Source organism: Platalea leucorodia, assembly GCF_965183815.1.
Source record: "Platalea leucorodia genome assembly, chromosome: 4".
In the NCBI taxonomy this organism is placed as follows: Eukaryota; Metazoa; Chordata; class Aves; order Pelecaniformes; family Threskiornithidae; genus Platalea; species Platalea leucorodia.
In genome coordinates this window covers 95463278-95484844 of record NC_138826.1, presented here as the reverse complement: position 1 = coordinate 95484844, position 21567 = coordinate 95463278, and the positions used below count along the sequence as shown (strand labels likewise).

General features: G+C 40.4%; 1 protein-coding gene across 1 annotated transcript in view; it reads left to right on the top strand.

The window, feature by feature from the left end:
- The window catches only part of PDZRN4 (PDZ domain containing ring finger 4), a gene marked incomplete at both ends in the record, with an annotated part of 253696 nt that overhangs the window by 97420 nt on the left and 134709 nt on the right, over positions 1-21567 (top strand).

Here is a 21567-nt window from a genome sequence, read left to right as displayed (position 1 = left end):
TTATACCGTGTGCCCTAAATCTTAATCTGAGGTTTGCATGGGTCGCATCTGGCGTGCTCGTCCCCCCTGGGGCGGGTTGCGCTGCCCCAGCCCGCACCCCCGGGGTGTCCCCGGCCCGCGCCCCGGGGCACCCGGCGCTGTCCCTGGTGCTGCACGGCCGCGCCCCGCCCGTGGGCGCCAGCGCCTGTCCTCCTCGCTTGGGTGCGGGTCGGGGTCACGCCTAGCATTCGGCCCTCCTGCTCAGCCTTTCCTCCAGCCTTACTGGAGAGAAGTCCACACATTTAGTATGCAGCCTGGCAAAGAGGCGGGTTAACAGCAGAGTGCTACCTGAAGTTCAGCAAAGGTGCCCATGCGCAGCAATGAAGTTACAAATAAGGTGAGGTTGAGATGAGGGCAGTTGCCAGACAGTTACTCATGGAAAAAATCATTCATGGGGATGAAAACGCTGAATATAGAATAATTCTGCCTTGGATCAGATTTTGACTCTTAAGAAATTCTGTATATTTAAGTTACTCATTTTAAAAACGGGCACTGGGTCTTATTAAAATAAAAATCAACTTGATAGATGTCTTTCTAAATGCAGATGAGCTGATTATTTGCTGATATTTTTCTATGTAAAACTCCAGCATCTTTGCTGTCTTATCTTTGAATCAGTCTTACTGCCAAAACTGATGGCTGGAACAATAGAGATCGCTCTGGAGCAGGAACTTCTCTCAGAATCCAGGCCTTATCACGGCTTTAACTGGCAAAGACTGCTATTCATACTGTCACTCACTGATGCTACATAATGGATGGTGTCTGCCTTGCACGCCATAGATAACTCACCAGATTAGGAGTTGGATTTAATTCCACATACTCAGCTGACCCCCAAACCACCCAACCTCCCCAAACAAAACAAAAAATCCAACAACAACAGCAGAAGATAAATCATTGATGATTTAGGATGTCTGAATGTGTGACTTCCTTTTTCACATTGATTGTCATTGCGAATGTTAGCATACCCACTTTTGATTAAGGCTGTTAAATGCTGGTTCCCAATAAAAACTATGACAATATAATCTTATCTACAATTTTCCCACAAGAAAGTAGCATCCAAAACCACAATCTGTGTGTACTTGCAGTGATTATTTTTTATTAACATAAAATAATTATTCCTGATTTTATTCCCTTCATATGTGTGAAACATGCCATAAATCAACAAAATTCATGTATGTATTCACTGACAATAGTGCATGGTATTTAACGGTTTATGATTTTTCATGAGTAGGCCTGTAGAAGCAGTCTGAAGGTGGTGTCAACAGTACAACATGCTTTATAGGATACTGACAGGGAAAGTTATACTGGCAATAATAGCTGCCATTCGATCACCATCGTAATTTTTCGAATTGGTGTCGCTTAACTGATGAAAGATACACTTAAAGTGAATAACAGGCTCTTTCTCTTGTTTATACCTTTAAATAAATAATAAATCATATTCCCTTTGAAAATTTTTTGTCTATAAAAGGATTGAAACTAATGTAGGACATGTAAGGAGAGGGAGTCCTTCAGTATGTGATTCAGAGCTTCCCTTCTGAGTCGTTGATATTTATTTAATTTTTTTCATCAGGAACCAAATTGCAAAAGAGCTCCAGGGACACCATTTTGTAAGACCAGGGAGAGAGAATCTTCCCAGTCCTTTTTCTTGTCCTGGGAATTGAAGTGTGAGCTGAGAGAGGCTGCATGTAGCTCTCCTTCCAGCTGGGCGGAAGAAGAGGGGCTGTTGTGATATGCAGCCTTTATTCCCTGCACCTGCCTCAACCTACCAGCTACTAGAAGAAAAGGGAAATACACTGCAGTCTCTATTTAGTTGCAGTAAATTACTTCCTTCCTCTGTCACAGTAATGGAAAGAATTCTGTATTTGAATCACAGTTCCTTCCTAGGACTCATTCTGGACTGATGCTATGGACTGCTTATTGTATGTCTTGACTAAAAGAGGCTTATGTTCTCCGTTAATTCAGATTGGAGCTATAGGACCCACTTCCTCCAGCAACAGAAATAGTGTATATGTACATTACCTAACTAAAAGCTTAATACTTCGTATATATAAAAATGATCAAAAATGTTTTTTATGTGACATGCAAATGGTAAAGGGGCATTTCAGGTACATGTTTAATAGTTCCCCATTGATCTTGTCAAGTAAGTAATTGCTTCACAGCTAAATAATATAAATTAATTTTCTTTCTTCTCTGTGTTCAATTTAACCCGTGTTTAATTTAACTGCTACGTTGGTGTCCTACTTGGTCAGAGTTCTGTGCATATACACACCTATATATATATATTTTTGTCCTGATAAATGCATATTTTATCGACAGGAGTTTAAATGAAATTGCACTTGCAATTAGCTCCAGCATCTCTCGCCCATGGGAGCACAAACCTCAGCCTTTCCCAGGGGTTACACTGAAGCCTGTTGCGGGAGGATGGCTGCAGCTCATCCTTTCTTCGCTAAAAAATAAAGAGGTGTTTTCTTTGTACACTACTTTGAGGGGGAGCCGTGGCTACCCAGCTCTCTGTTGCTTTGACAAAGGCAGCTGGAATTCTGTTTTCTGTTTCAGTCCACTCTACGTACTATCTCCCAGTGTAATGTTATAGCATATTTTTTCCAAAACGTCACATGAAAATATTTCCACAAAAGTGTCCTGATAGAAACACTTAGGCCATGGTTCGCTCCCTCCTGTTGTTTCCCCCTGGGTCACGGTGGCTTAGAGACAGGGTTGTGGCAGTGCAGGGCTTATCTGGCAAAGAGGATAGTGTAGTCTCAAACTTGCCTTGAACTCACAGTGTTTTAACTTCTTTTTTTTGGTGTGTTATTTGAGACCTGTGCCTAACAATGTATGCAGTGTAAGATGGGTGAAATACCAAGCCATTTAGACTGGATGGCAGCGTACCATTCACCCTTGAAAGCCTACAGTTCGGTCTAGGAGGCATTCTAGATGTCTCTAAGGCTATCAGACACTGCTGAAGGCAGCAAAATATTTAACAGAGTAATAACATAAATGGGCAGTGGTGGTGGGGTGACGAGAGTGCTTTGGTAATGACCTGCAACAGCTTCTCATTCTTTGGCATGTCTGACTTGAGAAGGGCTATCTTCTTCCTCATTATCAATACTGGATAACATATTCTGATTGCTTCACTGCAGCCTTCTCAGGTTGAGAGTGCTGAAGATGAAGTAGGCTGGGCGTGTTGTGCTGGAGCACGCAATCAGTATGCACAGTTCAGTGAACCTTTCAGTTGTAAGTGGCATACTCATTTTCACCTTCATAACAAAGGTCTGTCTTCTACGTCTCCTCAATTCTTTGTTATTTTTGTAGGTTCTTCTCTGGCACTCCTAAATTCTCCCTGATAAATCTTTTTATACAGAAAATTCATTCTTGCCAGTGGTGGCAGTGCAGTGAGTTGCCCAGTGCAACCACTAATTGTTCCAGGTGATCCTGGACTAGATGCATTTTTGATTGGCGATGATTTTAAAAAAATTTTTTAATGTCAAAAAATGTATTTGCTTTTTTTCCTGTTTTGCAAACAATGGGAGGTTGTTACTGTGCAAACATTAAGTGTCCTTGTTAAAGAAATGCGAGTGGATGTGGTTTTCAAATTGTGACTACATTTAATGTAAAAGTATTAAAATATATGTTTCTGTATCTGCCTTAATGTGATCAGCAAATGAAGAGGAGAAAAAAAACTCTTCTGGATATTAAACTGCTTTCAAGCATTCTTTATTTCTATACAAACTAAAATTGCAATAAGATGAGCTAACTACATCATGAAAAACATCTACTGGAGAGAAGGTAAAACAACTCAGAGAGAATTAAAACCGTGAACCTTACAATCAACTGAACATTTTTCTAAGTACCAGGCGTTACTTGTCAAAATAAATACTTTCATTCTAATCTTTTTCTGAAAGACTGTTATGCATGTGTGTGTATACAGATACATAAAAAAATATATATGTACACACATACATACACACCAAGGATACTCTCCCTGGGTTTCTTCTTGCTTTGAAGATGGGAGTTGAATTAAAATAAAAATTCCGTTCGGGTTATTATCTCCTCAGCTGTCTGTGCAGACCATGGGGTTGGCCTGAGAATATTCTCATTACATGTGCTGAAGCAGTTAGTCAGTGATTGATGCTATATTAATTCGCAACACAGACGCTTTGCCTTTGTTACCGAACATTAGACAAATTAGTTCTTACAAATTCCCGTCCCACCCCCACTGCATCCAAGCTCGCCACCCTGGCTGGTTAGTGTTGCTAATAACCTTCATTCAGAGCCAACCGAAGCATTAGGAAGGAGGAGTTTGCTAAAGGGAAGGGGCAGAAAACGGGCAGCAGCCACTGGAGTCTAACAATACCTTGCAGGGCTCCAGTCGTTTGCTGGCACAGCTCAGCACAGTAATGACAAATGATCTTTTCATTGTCAAACCCCCCAAATTAATTTTCCCTCCCACTTTTCATGAGGCCACATTCATCACGTAGATTGTGTTAAACGTACTTTTGACAGGACAGAAAAAGATGAGTAGTAAAATAATTTGATTCTAGTAGCTTCTTATCTGGGGAAGTAAACCAATGGGATGATACCTGTAAAGGTAAATATTTCTGTAAATGTTCCTGAGATAAATCTGCATTAGGATTTTTCACAACGTCTCAGTATAGGGTGAAGCACAAGTGAATGAGCGAGAAAGCTCATGGAAGGAAGGTGAAGGAACATCTTCAGCTCTTCCTACTGACCTGGGAGTTAAGCCCTGCTTTGTACAGAGGGCACGGCAGCTGAAACAGAGTGTGTACAATTTATGTTTGTAATATGTAGAGAATAAAATTGCTCTTTTTTTATTATCTGCCTTCAAGCTAATTAGTCAGAGATGGTTTTCAAGTATGCTTTTATAACTCCTCATTAAGTTTTTGCTGTACATTGTCTCTTTCTGGCCATGTAGAAAGATGTAGAAAACCGTGTTGTATGGAGGAAAACCGAGAGATTTGTCGAGGTCAGGAGAACCACTAGGGCACAAGGAGGCAGGGGAACCCCAGCACGATCAAGTTGTGTGAAATATTCTGCTTGTGGCTGGATTAAGTCACATTAATTGAGCATAAAAGGAGAGCGTTTAGTGCTTAGAGTGCAACTGGATTGGTGTAAGGATTCTTGTGCAGCAAAACGCAGAAAGTGTGCTTGCTGCAAACTTGTCTCTGATATTTTCAGTATATGATTCTCCCTCTATAGCTTGTGTCTGTTTAAAATGGCCTTAATGAACTGAGCTGAAAACTACAGCTGTCTGGCCACAGATCATATTCAGCACAAAATGCCTTGCTGTTAGCCTAGGTGCTCCACAGATCTAAGGCTGCTTGGCCTCTCTTCATCCCCACCAGCACTGGCCTTTGTTAAAGACAGCCACAATGTCTTCCATATTACGTTGGCACTTCCTTGAGCCACGTTGTCCAAATATCTCTGAACATTCTCACATTTTTCAGTTGGCTTCCTGATCTGTTGCTGATATCCCACGTAGTGGAGCTGCTTGTTACTCTTCTGGAATCCTGCTGCTCATTTTCCCTAGGGTCTGATGCTGGTTGCACGTGAGCCACACAGGGATTCAGGTGTGGTGCAAATGTGAGTTAAATATACAGAGGTACTTTTCTTCAGGGGCATATCATTCACGAGTTGGACTCTTTCACTCGTCTCTCACCACTTCTGCCCCTATGCCTGGATATATCACTTTGGAATTCTTTGGTGTTTAGTATAATGCATTGGCAATAACATACTTTAGTAAATTTTATGTATATTTTTATGTGTGTGTATATATGTATAAATGTTGACATAATTTATACTTCAGCAATTAATTTTACATTGAATGTTATTGACAGTTGTAGCCGGGGTTTGTGTCCCTGGTAAATCTTCTGTGCTTCTTTTCAGTAGTGGCAGTTACGTTGCGAGATGAGTGGAAAAAGGTGGAGTAGAAAAGATCCCATGATCTGTACAGGTTGTCTGTTAATCAATGGATTGCTTAGAAAACAAAATCTTCGAACTTTTAACGTTATAGAAATAGCTTCTAATTTTTGTTCAGGTACATTTGGAAGGATTGTATTTGTTACGAAGACCATTGTATTTAATGCGTCATTAGAAAAGTATGCATATTACAATGCATATTTACGATAGAGATCAAAACCATTTTTTGTTCTCTCTGTTTTCCTTCGAAGTTGTAGGAAAAAAACCTGTTATGTTGTCATAGACCAACAAGTATTTCAGCATTATTTCTCTATTGCATTATTCTTTCGCTGGTGATAACTAGATAATACTGCATTAGTGAATGCAAAACATATGTTTACCTTTATGCGTAGCCACAGTATTAACCAATAAGGCTGTGAAGCCAAGGAAATGGAAATGAAAATAGCTCCCAGGCAAAATTAATAAAAGGGTGGCAAAGCAGAATTAGAGTGAGTTGCTCACTTGCTTTAAAGGTCATTGCCCATCTTCTTCCCAGTAAAGATACAGGGCAGAAGCGATCACTGCGAAACTTGTCTGTTTTACTTTTCTTTTACTGGGGGAGGGTGTGGGTGGGTGTGGGTGTGTGTTGGGGTTTTTTTGAGGTGGGAGGGAGCATTCTGATGCCTGTCTTGGAGTTCTCCTGTTTACCTTTTTATGTAATTAGGCGGACCAGATTGGTATTTAGTCTTGTTCTGACAACAGTAAATTAGGCTTAACTCTTTAATTACAATGAGAAGGAAATCACCTTTCTGATATCCTTCAATTAGCTCAAACAGCTGGGAAGTTATAATTAAAATTTCACATGGATCATTTGAGTTTTTGGAATGTTTCCATTTAATATAAAAAAAACATTTGCATATATGCATTTGTTTTTCAACAACCTTTTCTAATCTTTTCGGAGCTATACCAGGAATACTGATACTATATTAAGCAATATCTTTCTGGCTTTATGAATAGACAGCTGGTTCTAGGAAAATGAAAAATGGAAATAGAAGATGATGAACAGAAAATATCAAAGCTCCAAGGTACACTGGAGCTAGCTCAAAAATAAACTTCCTTTTTTCCCATCTTCTTTTTCTTTTCTCATGCGCTTTGAATTCTGATATGATCTTTAAAACAGGGAGCAATACTTTCTGAAGATGAGCAATAACCTAAACACATATACTCAGTCTTCTGTCGCAACCTCTTGCACCTTTTAAGGATCCAGACCTGTAGATATTTTGATTTAAATAACTGTGAAGAAATATTTCACATCCTAAAGAGAGCTGTATTCTGATCTTAAACAATAAAAAATCATAAAATACCACATTTTACTCAACGGATGAAAATTTGCTTTTGTAGTAGCTCTTGCTGCTGTCTGCACCTAGGTGCTCAGCCGGCGGTGAGGACTTCAACAGTGTGCAGAAGTGGATTATATCAACAGTGGCAAGCACTGTTAAAACCTTGACACAAAACATTTTGGATGTTTGAAAGTGAGCTAACCAGAAACTGAATTGGACTACTCCGCATGCTAAGATAAGAAGCAGTCTCCATACGATTTGTTCCTTCTACATTACTTAGAACAGTAAGTTCAGAGAACTTCTTAGGTGGAGAGATTTGCTAAGTATGAGAAAAATATAAAGAACATCATATGTGATAGATAGCTCTTTGTGATTCTCCTTTTTTCTCTTCTCCAGTCTCAGTGCTTCACTAGCGCTCTAGTTTACCATGACTTGAAGGTACTTTACCACATTCTGGATACGGGCTCTACAAGGCCCTCATTGAGTCCATAACCTCTGTCTGTTTTCTAAAGAATAGGGTTTTTTTAATATTTCACATCTGATGTTGGCTTGTCTGCATGTCTTTATACATTTTCACTCTAATTTCTGCTTCACCAAATAATTCAGGAATTAAAGCTAGGTTTTGTTCTTTTGTGTGTGTGTGTGTGTGTGTGTTGGGGATGGGAGAGTTTAACGAAGTTATCTTTGCCTTTTTTTTTTTCTGTGTGGAAGGGAACTCCTTTTATGTGGCTTTTTCTGAGCCTGGTTATTTGAAACAGTGGAAGTTCAGGGGTCTGGCAGTATGTGTGATAACTTGCAGAATTCAGGTTTTTTTACCATTGACAAGGTAAAAGCACACACAAGTCTTCAAGGATGGGATTACCATAACGTTTCTTCCTTCAGTCATTGCATCTCCTTTTTTCTTCTTTTCTTTTTCTCTTTTCCTGTAGCTAATGCTCAGATTGGTTCTGCCTTCATTTTCTTTGAAGTATTATCATACCATTGGGTGCTATTAAGTATTACATACTAAAAATGTATTGGTTGCTTAGGCCAAGTCACGCACCATCAAGAACTTCCAGTTTACCAGAGACAAGGAAATTTTTGAAGTCTTGCTTCTAGAAATTGTGCAATGTGATTTCCGATCATTTTATCAATTTTTATGAACTAGTTGATTCATTAAATCAATGGCTTTTTAAATTGATCTTCAGATTCTTAATATGGGAGGATGGTTGTCTGTCTTTCTGTGTCTCTGTTGCACTTCTATTTGCATTATAGTGTTGGTGTCTTTTTTAAAGAGCCTCATTTAGCCAACATGATTCTCTGCTGCTGTTAGAAAGCTCCCAGATTTAGTTTTCTAGTTATTTTATTGAAGAGTGTCGCATAAGGTACAATACCTGAATACTTATTTTTCAAGATGATATATGAGGATTTTAAATTTCTGAATATGTAAGATTTTATTAGACACTCAGATTTGTGGGAGCTCTGCAGAGGTGTGTATATATAAGTGTATAAATCACTCTCACGCTGGGTTGGGGTAGCTGTAGTACAGTTTTTGGGGGTGTAGGGGAAGTGTGTGAATAGTTTCCAATGGCATTTTCACCTCAAGGGAGGAGGTTTTTGCATTTTGGCAGCAATCACCTTTACTGATATTAGGAATTCTTACTCAATGTTTTTTACCTTTTCTGTGGTTTGACTTATTTATTTCAGAGCTATTGAAAGATGCACAGAAAATGACAATTTGTCATTTGGAGTGGCTGCTTTTATAAGCTTTTGCAGTTCATTTTCAAACTTGTGAAAAAGCTACTAAACAAACTACTGTGTGTTTATTTACCCAGGTGAAGGAGGGACGCTGAACTTGGATATAATTGCAGGTGTCTTATCTTCAACGGCAGAGTTTCTTTGGTACGTTGTGAAGAGCCTGTACCTGAATTATAAATGGGCGCATTGTTATGTGGTTACCAGCTGTTATTTGAGGAGGGAAAAAAAAAACAAGAGTGCAGGCTGAGAGAACAAACATTTATTCAATGAGGCACGAAGCCTTGGCACCCACCTTTTTCTTTCATTTATCTGTAGCTGGGTAAGTTTAGATACGGGCAGACACAAGTGCAGTAAAAATGTTGCTTGGATTTTCTTCTTTGTTTTTTTGTTGAGGTTTTTTTTTCATCCTGAGAGCAATGACACTTTACATGAACTGCAAGGATTGCATTGCTAAGTTTAGAGACATCTTCTTTCTTAAGTATTCCTTAGAAACTCCGAGTTGATTTAGTGCTTTAAAATTTAAGTTTTGTAATTTTTGCTGCATTAAACAGTAGATTTTTGTGTCACCTGGATGTTTCTCCAAAGCTTGTACCACGTAAGCTCTTGTGGAGGATGATGTTGCTGTCATTTTGTCTAAATCAACTTAGCAGAGTAATGTTGCAGATGTGCAGACTGGCGTGTAGGGAAAGCCTTCTATTATCACTGACTGCTTAGCAGAAAGCAACAAGGTGCTCATTTTCATATGGAGAGGGGCTCAGTGTTATGTTCCTGGATTTAGATTTTTGATGTTGCTGCATAACATAAAACTGATGATATGCAAGTATTAAAGTATTATCGTAGTGTAACACCGTTATGACATATATTTGTGTTACCCACATTAGAGTAACACAGTGGGAAGTCACATGTGATGTATTTTGTCTTATTTAGTACAAAACATGAGCTTTTAAAAATACGTTTATCAGTGTAATTAAGGGGCGTGCACTGGGACTTTGACTTAAGTTCTAACCAGGAGATATAGTTGAAAATGGTCTGCATGTATATTGTGTGATTAAAGATTTTTAAATAGACTTTGATTACATCTCAAACCCAGTAAAGATCACGAGTGAGTGTAAAACTGCGTATCTTCATTTTCCAGTGCCTACATTGCATTGATTAGCAATACTGTTTGCAGTGTGCCACACAAACTGATGCAGCTAAATTGACAGAAGGGAGAAAACAGCATTAGCTAGTGTCTTGCCATGTTCCGCCAGACAAGCTTTTACATTTCTGACATCCAAAGGCTTAAAATATTTTAATAGAACTCTGGCTTGTAATAAAATTTGAGAGCCAGGCGTAAGTAATTATGTCTTATATTTACGTTAAGTCGTTGAAAATGCTAATAAAACATATTTGTGGGTTTTCCCTTTAATGAATATAACAATAAAACAAAATCATTGCACAAGTCCCCCACTAGCTTTAAAACCCTAAAAGAGGAGGTTCATCAGTGTCTTGATATCAAGCTTGTTTGTTGTGAATTATGGCCATTTTTTGCAATTAAATTTGGTTTGGTGGAAGCAATGAATGTGCAAGCCTGGTTTTATTAGTGCGACTAAATGTTGTGCAACTGAAACAAGGAAATTCTTGCATACTGTCACAATTTGGGGCCATATGGATCATAAACTCCTCTACGCATATTTCACTCGCAGACTTCAAATGGCATTATCTCATCACAGAGAGGAGAGCAAGGAATACACTTAACTTAAATTTAGAAATTGTTCTCGTTACTGAATGTCAGATAAAGGTGAAGCTTTTAAATAGGAGTCTCCCTGATTTACTACCTTTAATGTGCACAGGAAGGGATGTGCAAAGCACATCATTAGTGTGACAGGGTGAAAGGGGCAACATGTTTCTTCTGTTACAATGGAAAGAGGATGAATCTGGCACAGCTCTGATGTCAGAACCTCCATCACCTTTCTCACAGATGATGTAGATTTTAATTGTACTCTGGGCTGATTCTCATCGCACCAGCTCCTACGTGACATTGAGATAGATGAAGCCATTTGTTGGCATTATCAGAGCCAGCTGTGTGCTTGGCTGCAGCTACAGTAGGCATTATATCTCATGCATAATCCTCTCATTGAGAGAGGATCACAAGCATCTGAACCATATGGCAAATAATTTTATTATGATCAAAAAAAGGACTCTTGAAGCTAGTTAAACAGAAGAGTCCTTGAAATTCAATCAGAAGAGGTTTTTATTTTCATGTAGCATTATCATCTTAAATTAATTTTTAGCTCTGCCATCATCTGTGAAATACGGGAATTTTATTTTTCCCCAAAAGTAAGAAATTAATGTTGTAATTACAAGAAACAGTGAGCAGAATTGCATAGCATGATTTTTTTTTGATGTCTGAAGAGTGCCTTGTAGGTGTTAATGTCTTTTTTCACTAATTACACACTCGTATCGCTCAGAAGCCCAAATAGGGAGTAGGAAGTGCCTGAAATTAAAAAAGCTGGGGAAGGGGAGAGAATCGCGCACATTAAGCCATGGGAGTGCTGTGTTGATGTCTTAATGCCTCGCTTCCTGAGGGCTGTTACCATTCCTAGAGATGAAAATACACAGCCGTAGTAAGAGCTCATAAGCCATTGTTCTTTCCACTGAAAAAAAAAAGAAACCGTATTTTAATTAAGTCAATGCAAATGGATGATGAGGAAAAAGAGAGAGGCTTCAGCACTGCACAGAGTTACTGCTGGGCAGCCGGGAGGGAATATGGGCATCAGAAACAACAGCAGCCAATCTTTTTAGCCTAGGAATAAGTGATAGCGACGCTCAGCAGGATGAAGGTATTGCTCAGAGGCCTGGTCCTGTTTCCTTTTGAGTATACAAGGAAAAAGTCTTACTGATATCTCTGGCCATCCCCGGACATACCAGCCATCATGGCGAGAGGCAGGTACCAGCTCAGGACAGGGGTCCGTGGCTGCTGGAGGCTGCTTTGTTAACTGGGAGGCAGCGTCTGCTGTTCCAGAGCTACAGAGGCAGAGAGCGATAACAGGAATCGCACCGCATGTGAATAGGCTGCTTGCCTCCTGGAGGAGACGTGTGCTATTGAGAACTTGGCCCTGGGGACACAAGCAGTTCCCATGGGGCATCCGGTAATAATGCACATGGCCTATCAGCAACTTTCACGCTGCAAACTTATGGAACATAAATAAAGGCTCACCAGAGCCAAATGGCAACAGCTGCCTTATCTGGAGGATACCTTTTTTATTTGGTACTTTATTGACAAATAATAAAGCCTTTAATTGGGCTGTGGGAGGAATATAGCCATGTAATTTACAGGACCCTTAATTTCCTAGTGCTGCATGCCTGAAGCAGATTGGGGTTGTTATCGCAGTGAGTGAAGCAGAGGTCCTGGCTGAACCGCTGAAGTACCGTGAAATGTGCGTCGTTTATTCTCACATTTAAAAAATGTTTGTGTGTGTCTTGGGGAAAGAAGAGGAACAAGGGGAGGAACCCTTGTTTCTTCTGCAGTAACGTGGTGATTAAGAATTTGCGACTTCAGTTACTAAAATGAGAGTCAGCGAAAAGTCCCCAGCCCAGCTATCGCTCTGGAGGCTTCCCCTGCAAACCGCCCATCACTCTCAGCAGGATGCAAAGCAGAGCTGCGCTCGCTGAGTGGGCTAACAGGGAAGGATTGCCTTTTGCTGCAGCAGCTGCTGAACTGAGACTTTCTGGATCATGAATGTATGTAAATATGTCCAACTGTTTGCCCTTCACACATCTTTGGCAAGTTTGGAGTAAAAAATATTGCACTGCTCCATTAGTTTGCTTGTCTATTACCACAGCAGGTGCTGTTAAGAGCACTGAGACGTGTTCTAGGTGAGCCTTCCCGTCTAAAATAGGATAAAGAAATAAAGGCTAGAGGCGCCCCAGGTAGCATCTTGAAATGGATATAAAGCAAGCTTTGGCAGCAGGGCATACCACAGTGTGCACTGCAAAGACAGGGTGGGGGTAGCTCTTCAGTCCATTAAGCAAAGCAGAAAACGGTTGTGGTTTCTGTGCGTTTGTTCCTTTCTGAACTCTCTCTCCAGCAGAATAACAGCTATTTTGGAGAGTTTGTACAGGTTTGATTCCTGACTGTATCTGCTGAGTGGCTAAAACGGCTGCATTTGGATGCCAAGCTATACTTCATAGGGATTTCACTGGCAATGAAGGTTGTGTATAAATAATGGATGAAGAAGGGTGACAGGACCTGAACACTTGGGGCTTGACAGATTATCTTGTGATGTATTACAATTAGATATGCTTCAGTGTCACTTCATTTATTCAACTAGTAAGGGTGCGTAACTCTTAGATCCATTTGGAGGTGGATTTATTAAGAGCCTTAGTCATGTCCTCTTGAAGTTTGGAATTGATTTTTGAACATCCTTAGCAGCTTTCTAAATCACTTTGCTCTTAACATGAATGTGATTTTTTCCTCATCTTTTTTAAGTACCTGGGATTTTATTAGCACATATAATAGATCAGTATGTTTATTTTCTAAAATCTGTGCTTTGTTTACTTTGCTCAAGGCAGGTAGTTGCTAGATGAGAGACCACTTTGTCAATTAGCTGGTCAACAGATTAAATTGGCCTTTGGGAAGGATTTGTCTGGGTTGTTTGTACAAGAAGCTGGTAGATAAGCCCCAGCCACCTTACACTAAATGGTATTACCTGGAGTTGGGACATCTAACGAATAGGAAATAAGATGAGCAAAACTGTTGCATGCCTTTTTGCTTTGTAAGTAGTGGTAATGAAAAAGCCTGGCATGGAAGGATGCCGAGTAAAATGCTGCAGGAAACGTGAGGGCTCAGATCTGACTTTGTTGCAAATGGAGGTTCTCGGACTGTTGGGTTAAAGCAGAAAAGTGATTAGTGTTATGGTCACTGTAGCTTTCTAACCTATCTGGATGCTTTAACCCTGGTGTTCTTTCAGATGTGTTTCTCTCTGTCATAAATGTAGATGTAGAATAATTTGCCTCAAATACCGGTGGCTCAGGTGTGCCCAGCCTTTCCAGGCTGCCGTAGGCAGGACCTTTTTTCCTTGGAAGTTATCATTTACAAAACAAACTATATTTGTCTGCTTTGAGTATTTCTTGGCAAAGGGAGCGGGTGTAGGACAGCAGGTGGCCGCAGAACCCAGCAGAAGCTACAATCCTCCAGACAATCAATGTCCCCCCCGCCGCCTCCTGCCCCAGCACGTGCCAACCAACAGACATGTTACTCCATAGCAACCTCCTCGTTCTTCAGATAGGAAGTTAACATGGTTTGGGGATAAATTATGCTCATAGCAAAGCTGATCCGAGCCAAGAAGGTTTCAGAGCATTTGCTCATTCTTGTAAACGCTGATGATAATTGATGGACGAGCGGCTTGCAGGACCCTGACAGGCTGGTTGCCTGCCCTTTGCACTCTGCCAGTTCAAGCCTTACAAGTGTGAAATAGCCAATTACTGGAATACCTATTGAAAGTAATAGGCCAATGAGCAAATTGCTACTGTGGGACGCGGTGGCAGTGTAGGTGGAAGAACGCCAAGATAAAGTTCTGCTCTGAGCAGCTGCTCCCACCACAGCTTGGTAATGCTATTGGATGACCAAGTGATGAGAGAAAGGTATTTCCCCATTCGAACTGCAAGTGTCCTGCCTTGTATTGACTTAAAGTTTATGATGCATGATACCGTCTTGTTACCCAGGTCCTAATTTGCAGAAATAAATCCTCCTTTTAAAAGGTAGTTAAATAGGTAATAGGGATAGTCACGGCCATAGATTTTGTGCAAAAGCATTAAATACAATTTTTGCTTGGAATGAAAAGTCATATAGTGTGCAGAGTGTTAATACTTGCCAGCCATTTGCTATTGACAGAACAATTTATCTTGATAAAGGACAGTGAAAAATTCCAATCTATTCACTGACATCACATTATCAGCAGTAATATATGACTGCATCTAAATATAAGGTTCAGATCTGATACAGCTGAGGGGTTTCTGGTAATTTTCCTGTAAATATATTGTGTACTGGACAATGAAAAAATGTCACTTTTACCATGTAATTGGATGACCTATTTTTATGTGAGATTTAAAGTTTTACTGTGTTTAATGGGATAGACCATAATGTTTCCTTTTTTGGGTAACCTGTTTCTTTTTATAAGACTTTAGCAATAAAATGGATATTACCAGGTTTGACAGAGCAGAAATAGCAGACAAAGAAAGATAGAAGCTTAAATATTAGTGTGGTGAAAGAAAGATTCTGTGACCACAGAAACTTGTCACAGGGGAAAAAAAAAACCTATCTGAAAATATTGTCGTGAAAATGTCTGCTGTCAGTAGTTAGCTTAATGTATATAATGTGTCTTCTTTTTGCCAGGATAGGAATGCCTATCGGTAACTTTTAGGCATATGCTTCTTAGCTTTCTTAGCAAAAAGATACGATTCGTAATTTTAAATCATATTAAAAACATGGCTTATTTAATTCAAAATATATTAGAAAGAAAAGTGGTGAGTGGCAAGTAGCTTTGGAGGAAGAATTTCAGAAGTGGTTGGCAAATTATTTTATGCAGTCCATGATTCTGTAATCGGAAAGCAACCATTGTGTAAAGGCCAGAAGTGTAAATGAAGCCAGTGCCAGTGCTCTGTATAATCCATTTTTTCAGTTGCCAGTCACTTGTTTGGTGCTGAAAAGAGAAATGACAAATGACATCTTGCTGTTTGCTTTGAATCTGCTATTAACAATTACCAAGTCCATTTTAGGCGGAAAGAATAGAAGATTGATTCATTTGATATTAAACACGGATCAGCCTCAAACATAAGATTGTGATTTCAGTTAGGGCAAAGCATAAAAAAAAATATGGGCTAAAGACACAGGCATTTTGATCATGATTGCTTTATTACCTTTAAATACATGGCATTTTTTTACTCTGTACTTAAAACTCTGAGGGGAAAACTTATTATCCGTTTGTATTTTTCACGCTGTGTTTTCTCCTGAGCATATCTGATTACGAAAGCCCTTTGTGTGGCACTCTGCACGAGGAAAAGAGCCTCTCTGCTTATCTCCTGAAGAGATAGTAGATATAACTCACCTTGTGAAGATTTCCACCAGAGGCATCTCTACCGTCCTGAGGCTTGAAAAAAATTATTAGGCACGTGCTAGGCAGAGAAATAAACTTTCTAATGACTGGAGGACTGAAAAAGCTTGCTAAGGAAGACCAAATCTGAAGAGTTTGTTTCCAGTTTAAGGAATAAGATGGGTGCAGAGGTTTCTATTAAGTTTTCATTTGTGGATTCCTCTGTGTAGCTAATACTTTCTATACTTTAGCAGACTTGTGACAGTTAGCCCCACCATGGTTCCTGGGAAAGAGGGAAAATGTTATAATTTTCTCCTTTCTCTCTTTCTTCAACACTAGAGGGTTCTAATATTTTGCGTTCCAAATACTTGGCTACCCTGGGAGGAGAAACAGTCTGGTATTATACCCCAAATCATTTGTCCTTCCCCAGTAACCGTGCCTGCTGAACGCTGTTTTATTGAGCAAGGCCGATAGCCCCAGATTAGAGCAATTCTTCTGCCATTCCTTGGTTTGTTAACTCCTCTCTGTTGCTTCTCTGAGAAGTAATGAGGAGTGGGGAGGTATCATGCTTGCCTGGCTGCAGATCCAGTGGTGAATAGAGGCTGACATTGGGAAGGTTGTCTGCCCAGCCATGAGAGTAGGGCTTGCTGTCACTGAGGGCATCTGTTCCTCAGGAACTGATGGCCTGGCTCTCAGCAAGAAGAGCTTCCTATTCTCCTCTGGCAAACGTGTGGTGGGCGTGCTCTGGGGATTTTAGGGCCTTTGCTGTATACCCTCCTGCTTCTCCACTTGTTAAAACCGTGTGGCGGTTCGGTGTCAACGGCATGACATTCAAGGAAGGAAAAAAAGGCTGATCCGTGTTAGTAGTCCTGTTTGGTGTTAAGGGCAGAGAAAGAGGATCTCAAGAATTGTTCCAGCTGCTTGAGATCTTTACGTTGAGGACCATATAATTAGTTTTCATTTTTTCAGCTTCTTGACACAGGCAAGAAAAATGGGCTGTGTACCCCTCAAATGAATGTCCAGGTATGACAAAGCAGAGGCAGTTACTTTTTCCTGGTAAAACTCTGTGTCACCTTCAATGAAAAGACTTTTATGTCTGTCAGGGAGCGAGTTCTGCTATAAATCTATTTGAGCAAATCGTGAACAACAGACAAAATGCTGCAACCAATCCTGCAGGAAAAAAAGGGAAGAATCCCTGTGGGCATTTTTGACCTGAGGAGGATGATGGACACTGAAACTATTAGACACGGATAAATGTGGAATATCCTGAGTTGTGCGTTCATGTGCCTTTAAAGACTTAATCCTGAAGTAGTACTGGTAGTCCTGTGCTGGTTTTCCCTGCCGTATTATAGTATTTCTCTCTTTCATTTCCTGGGTTTTTATACGTTTCATCCAACTTTGACTTGACTTGTGTCAGACAATTTTACTCAAAAGATGAAAATATCACAAAAGGTGGAAGCAGGTATGTCATCGTTGTGTCCTTATTTCCTCATCTTTTACCAGAACTGTCCATTTCATTTTGTAATCTGTGAAACTCCGGCATTGCAGTGGAGTTTAGGCAGTGGGAGAACTTCCCAGCAGGTCTTGTTGGCACAACACTGGAATTGCAAAGTAGTTAATCAGACTTCTCATCTTCAACTCAGGAATTGACCGCACAAATGTCCTGCTTACTTTGTAGGTTATCCATTGTGAGTACACGTATCTCATACGTGTTGCTCCTGGACTGTCAGCTTCTCCCCTGCCTTCTGTTAGCGTAGCACCACAGTGGCACGTTAATGAGAAGCAGCCACTTACATGTGAAGAAGGAGTATGCTGATGGTTTACTAACAACCATACTTCAAGCTGCAGTAAAACGGTCAGCTTATGCCACTGATACCTAGTGCGTCACGTTTTACAGGAACACAGCATGGGACAGCTTTTCTTTCTGCTGCTGGAAGGTGCTTCTTTGCAAGGAAGCCTGGGCAGGGCAATACGGTGTCTCCCAGGGCCAGGCTCGCTCGGAGGCTGCGGGTATGGTGGTGGCTGTGGGGGAAGCTCCCCGCTGCAAGGCCGACGCTGACTCCCAGTCTTGCTGGAAGGTGCTCCTTCGGCACAGTATGTTTTTGAAGAATGAGTCTGTCTCTTGTGGTTTGCCCCTTGCAGGCGCTGTAGAGCCCATTATCAGGCCAGCATCTCTTGATTTCAACCATCCAACTGTAAGGCTCTAGTATAGCCTGGTGGCCAAAGGCAGTTCAGCAAGGAAACGGAGAGAGTAAAAGTGTGAGTGCAAGATGCTTTACTTAGGTTGTGCCAGAGACGAAGCAGTCACTCGGGCATGTGGCTGCCTCCACTGCTGAGGAGGGAACTGTGCCACCATACTCTCTTGGATCTATTCTCTTTGCAGCCTGGAAAGATTTTGTGACTTTGGGAGAAAATAACTTGCTTTCCATCGGGGAAGCAGATTTAAAATGGGATGCTTACAACACTGATTTGGATTGCTCTTCTCTTCCAGTCATTCACCTAATAAGCTTGCTAATAAAAGATGTTGCTCATGATTTTTGGCATTGGGGCAATATTCTGTTCAAACCTACTTGAGCTGTCTGGTAGGCTGGTAAAAAAAAAACAAAAAACAAACCCCAACGTTTTCAATCAGTTTATAGTAATTAATGATAGTGTGCTGAAATAAATTATTATTTCTCATTTCCCCTTTTAGCAGTGGATTTCTTGTTCTGAGATAATTTTCAGCTACTATGTATTGGTTGATGGGATCAATTGAATAGAAACAGGAGGAATAATATGGGATGATCAGCTACTACTAAACTGCTGCCCACCTTAATTTTTTTTTAAGCTACCAAAAGCTTAAGAAGAACCATGAAATATAAATTGGGGGAAAAAAAGGTAACCTGAAAAAACTGTTAATGCTTCTGCATTTTACAGTCTCATTCCAGACATGATGTAATGAAGTAGTTAGGTACATGAGTAACGAGTTAGTGGAGGTACCTGAATGGAGGACATGAGGTTTTAGTCCTAGCCAAACAAAAAGCTACTTTGAATTTCTTGATTGATTTAAATCTGTGTAGATTGAGTTACAAAATAAAAGCTATATTTACATCTTGCTTTCACCCTGATGGCTTGCATACTGCCTTCCAGTCAGCGTAGGTGGACTGATCACTCTCAAACTACTGCACTGTAGCTGTTCTAGGGGTCTTGGTTTTAATATATTGGGAGGAGAAAGGAAGCTCATCTCCTCCATTCAAAAACCAGAGGCAAGTTTTCAGTGTTTGAAATAGAAAGATATTTATTAAAAAGAAGTGGATGTTGCTATGACGTGAATGGGCACCAATCCTTCACTAATGGTGACAAATGTGGATTTTTGCGCTCAGGCATAGCAAGCATGCCCAGTTAGCTGCTCTCCCTCACCATCACTTCATTTGCAACACTCATTTTCAACTTCTGTGTCAGAAGGGTCTCATGCACTTCTGTTCGTTTGGCCCTTTCTCTCAGTCACAATTAACTTGACCATAGCTGCATTTATTCTCATTCTGCATTTTGCCACTATTTTTCATTTCACTTAGTTCCCTTGCATATTTGTGGGTTTGGGTTTTTTTTTTCCTTCGTGGTGGTTTGGGACTTTCCCCAGTGTAGTACTGTCTACTTATGACATTAACAGGGAGTTTATTCCTTTTCCCAATACAAATAAAGATGTCACTTAAAAAAAAGTGGATAAAATCCCACGATACCTACTCACACTTCTTCTATTGTGTGCTTTGTTTTGTTTTCATGTCTTTTTGCCTTCATCCAGTTTTTTCATTGCATGGTGTTCAGGCCAATTTCAAAATGTTTTCCAGAGTTTTTTCACACCGGTGTCAGAAGTGAAGGCGCACAAACAGGCCAGGCAGATGATTTCCTCTTCTTCCTTCCAGCCTTTATGTCGGCACCTCCTCAAATCCTGTGATGAGGCTCCTCTAGATAAGCAAGAATGAAAAAACAATTAGGCTTTATGCTGTATATAGAATTAGAGCAGGTGTTCATCAGCTGTGCCATGGCTGACAGACTGCTGTATCTTTGAATAGAAAGTCTGTCTCCACTTACAAATATTTGTTAATTTTTAATTAAATTAATTGCAAACAGTCATTTGATACAGGATGATATAATTTCATATTTGTTTGTGTATGCATTCAGATATGTATCACCCCTTACGTCAGTACTTGGCAACTGCCATATTTTAAGGAGAGAATTGCTCTTCTATGAGATTTTTTCAAAGAAAAATGAAACCTGAAAGAAATGCTTTCTTTCGCGTGTGATGAAATACTGTCCCAGTTAGGTAAAGCAGTATTTTCATAAAAAGACTATCTAAATGTGGCAATTAACTCAGGAACTCTTTGCACACAAAAAAGTTTAAATTTGTGAAGCGTTTCTGGATGAAATAAAGCTGAAGTCTGCATTCAGTAGCCTGAACCTAAAAGTGGCCTTTTGGAAAAGATAATGCCAACAGCGGCTGACTGTGCCGTTAATGGGGTTGGTTTGACTGCCTTTAGGACAGAAGTGACCTTTTCGGAAACTTTCAAGCAAGTATGTGAGTGCCTCCTCTAACTCCAGCAGTGTGTGCATGTATGTTTTAGTACCTTTACCTTTAAAACTTGCTGGAAACTAGCAATCTTGCACATCTTGCCTAAGCAAAAGAAGACGGTTCAAGAGCTAATATACATATCAGAGGTTTGGTTCCTTCTGCAATCAAAGGGGGAAGAGAGGCTTGCAGTAAGAGTTGCACAAAGAAGAGAATTAATCTGTTGAGTGGTTAACCAGGCCTTTTCTTTTAACAGAGCCCTTTATTTGGAAGAGCTGGGCATGATAGATCATTGAAGTACAACAGAAGGTACTGAGTAATAAAGAATTAAAAAAGATTAAAGAAATCCAATAATTCAGTGGTTTGCACATCAGTTACAAAATAGGGGCAGTAAATGTTGAATGGATGAGTGACATTAAAAGCCCTCTTTATGGTCCAAAGTTAATTTGAATTACATTAATTTACAGTTGACAAATTATGTCTTTTTAGCATTGGTAATCCAACCATTTATTAAACTGTAAAAGCAAAGGTAATTAAGTATTACTGCCCAGCAATGCTACTATGGTTAGCATTGGTTAGTTACGGCGGGGACGGGTGTGGAATAACTTGCCTTACAACGTTAGGGAGAATACAAATGTTTGCTCTTGTAGAGAGGAAGCCAGGAGAGGCAAGGTGCTGCCCCGCGGCCCTTGCCAGCTGCAGCATCTCTTTCCTTTTCTTTTACCCACTGAATCCTTTTGCAGTGGAGTGAGAGAGGGGTGCAGGGGGCACAGGGGAATGGAGGGCAGGGGGGTACTCTGTCTTCTGTCTGCTGCTGAATGGAGTGTAACAAAACTGCCAGCACCATTGACTGCCTCCTCCTCCCCTTCAACTCTCTGCTGCCAAAGGGCGAGGGAAGCAGGGAGCCCTCTCTGGTCAT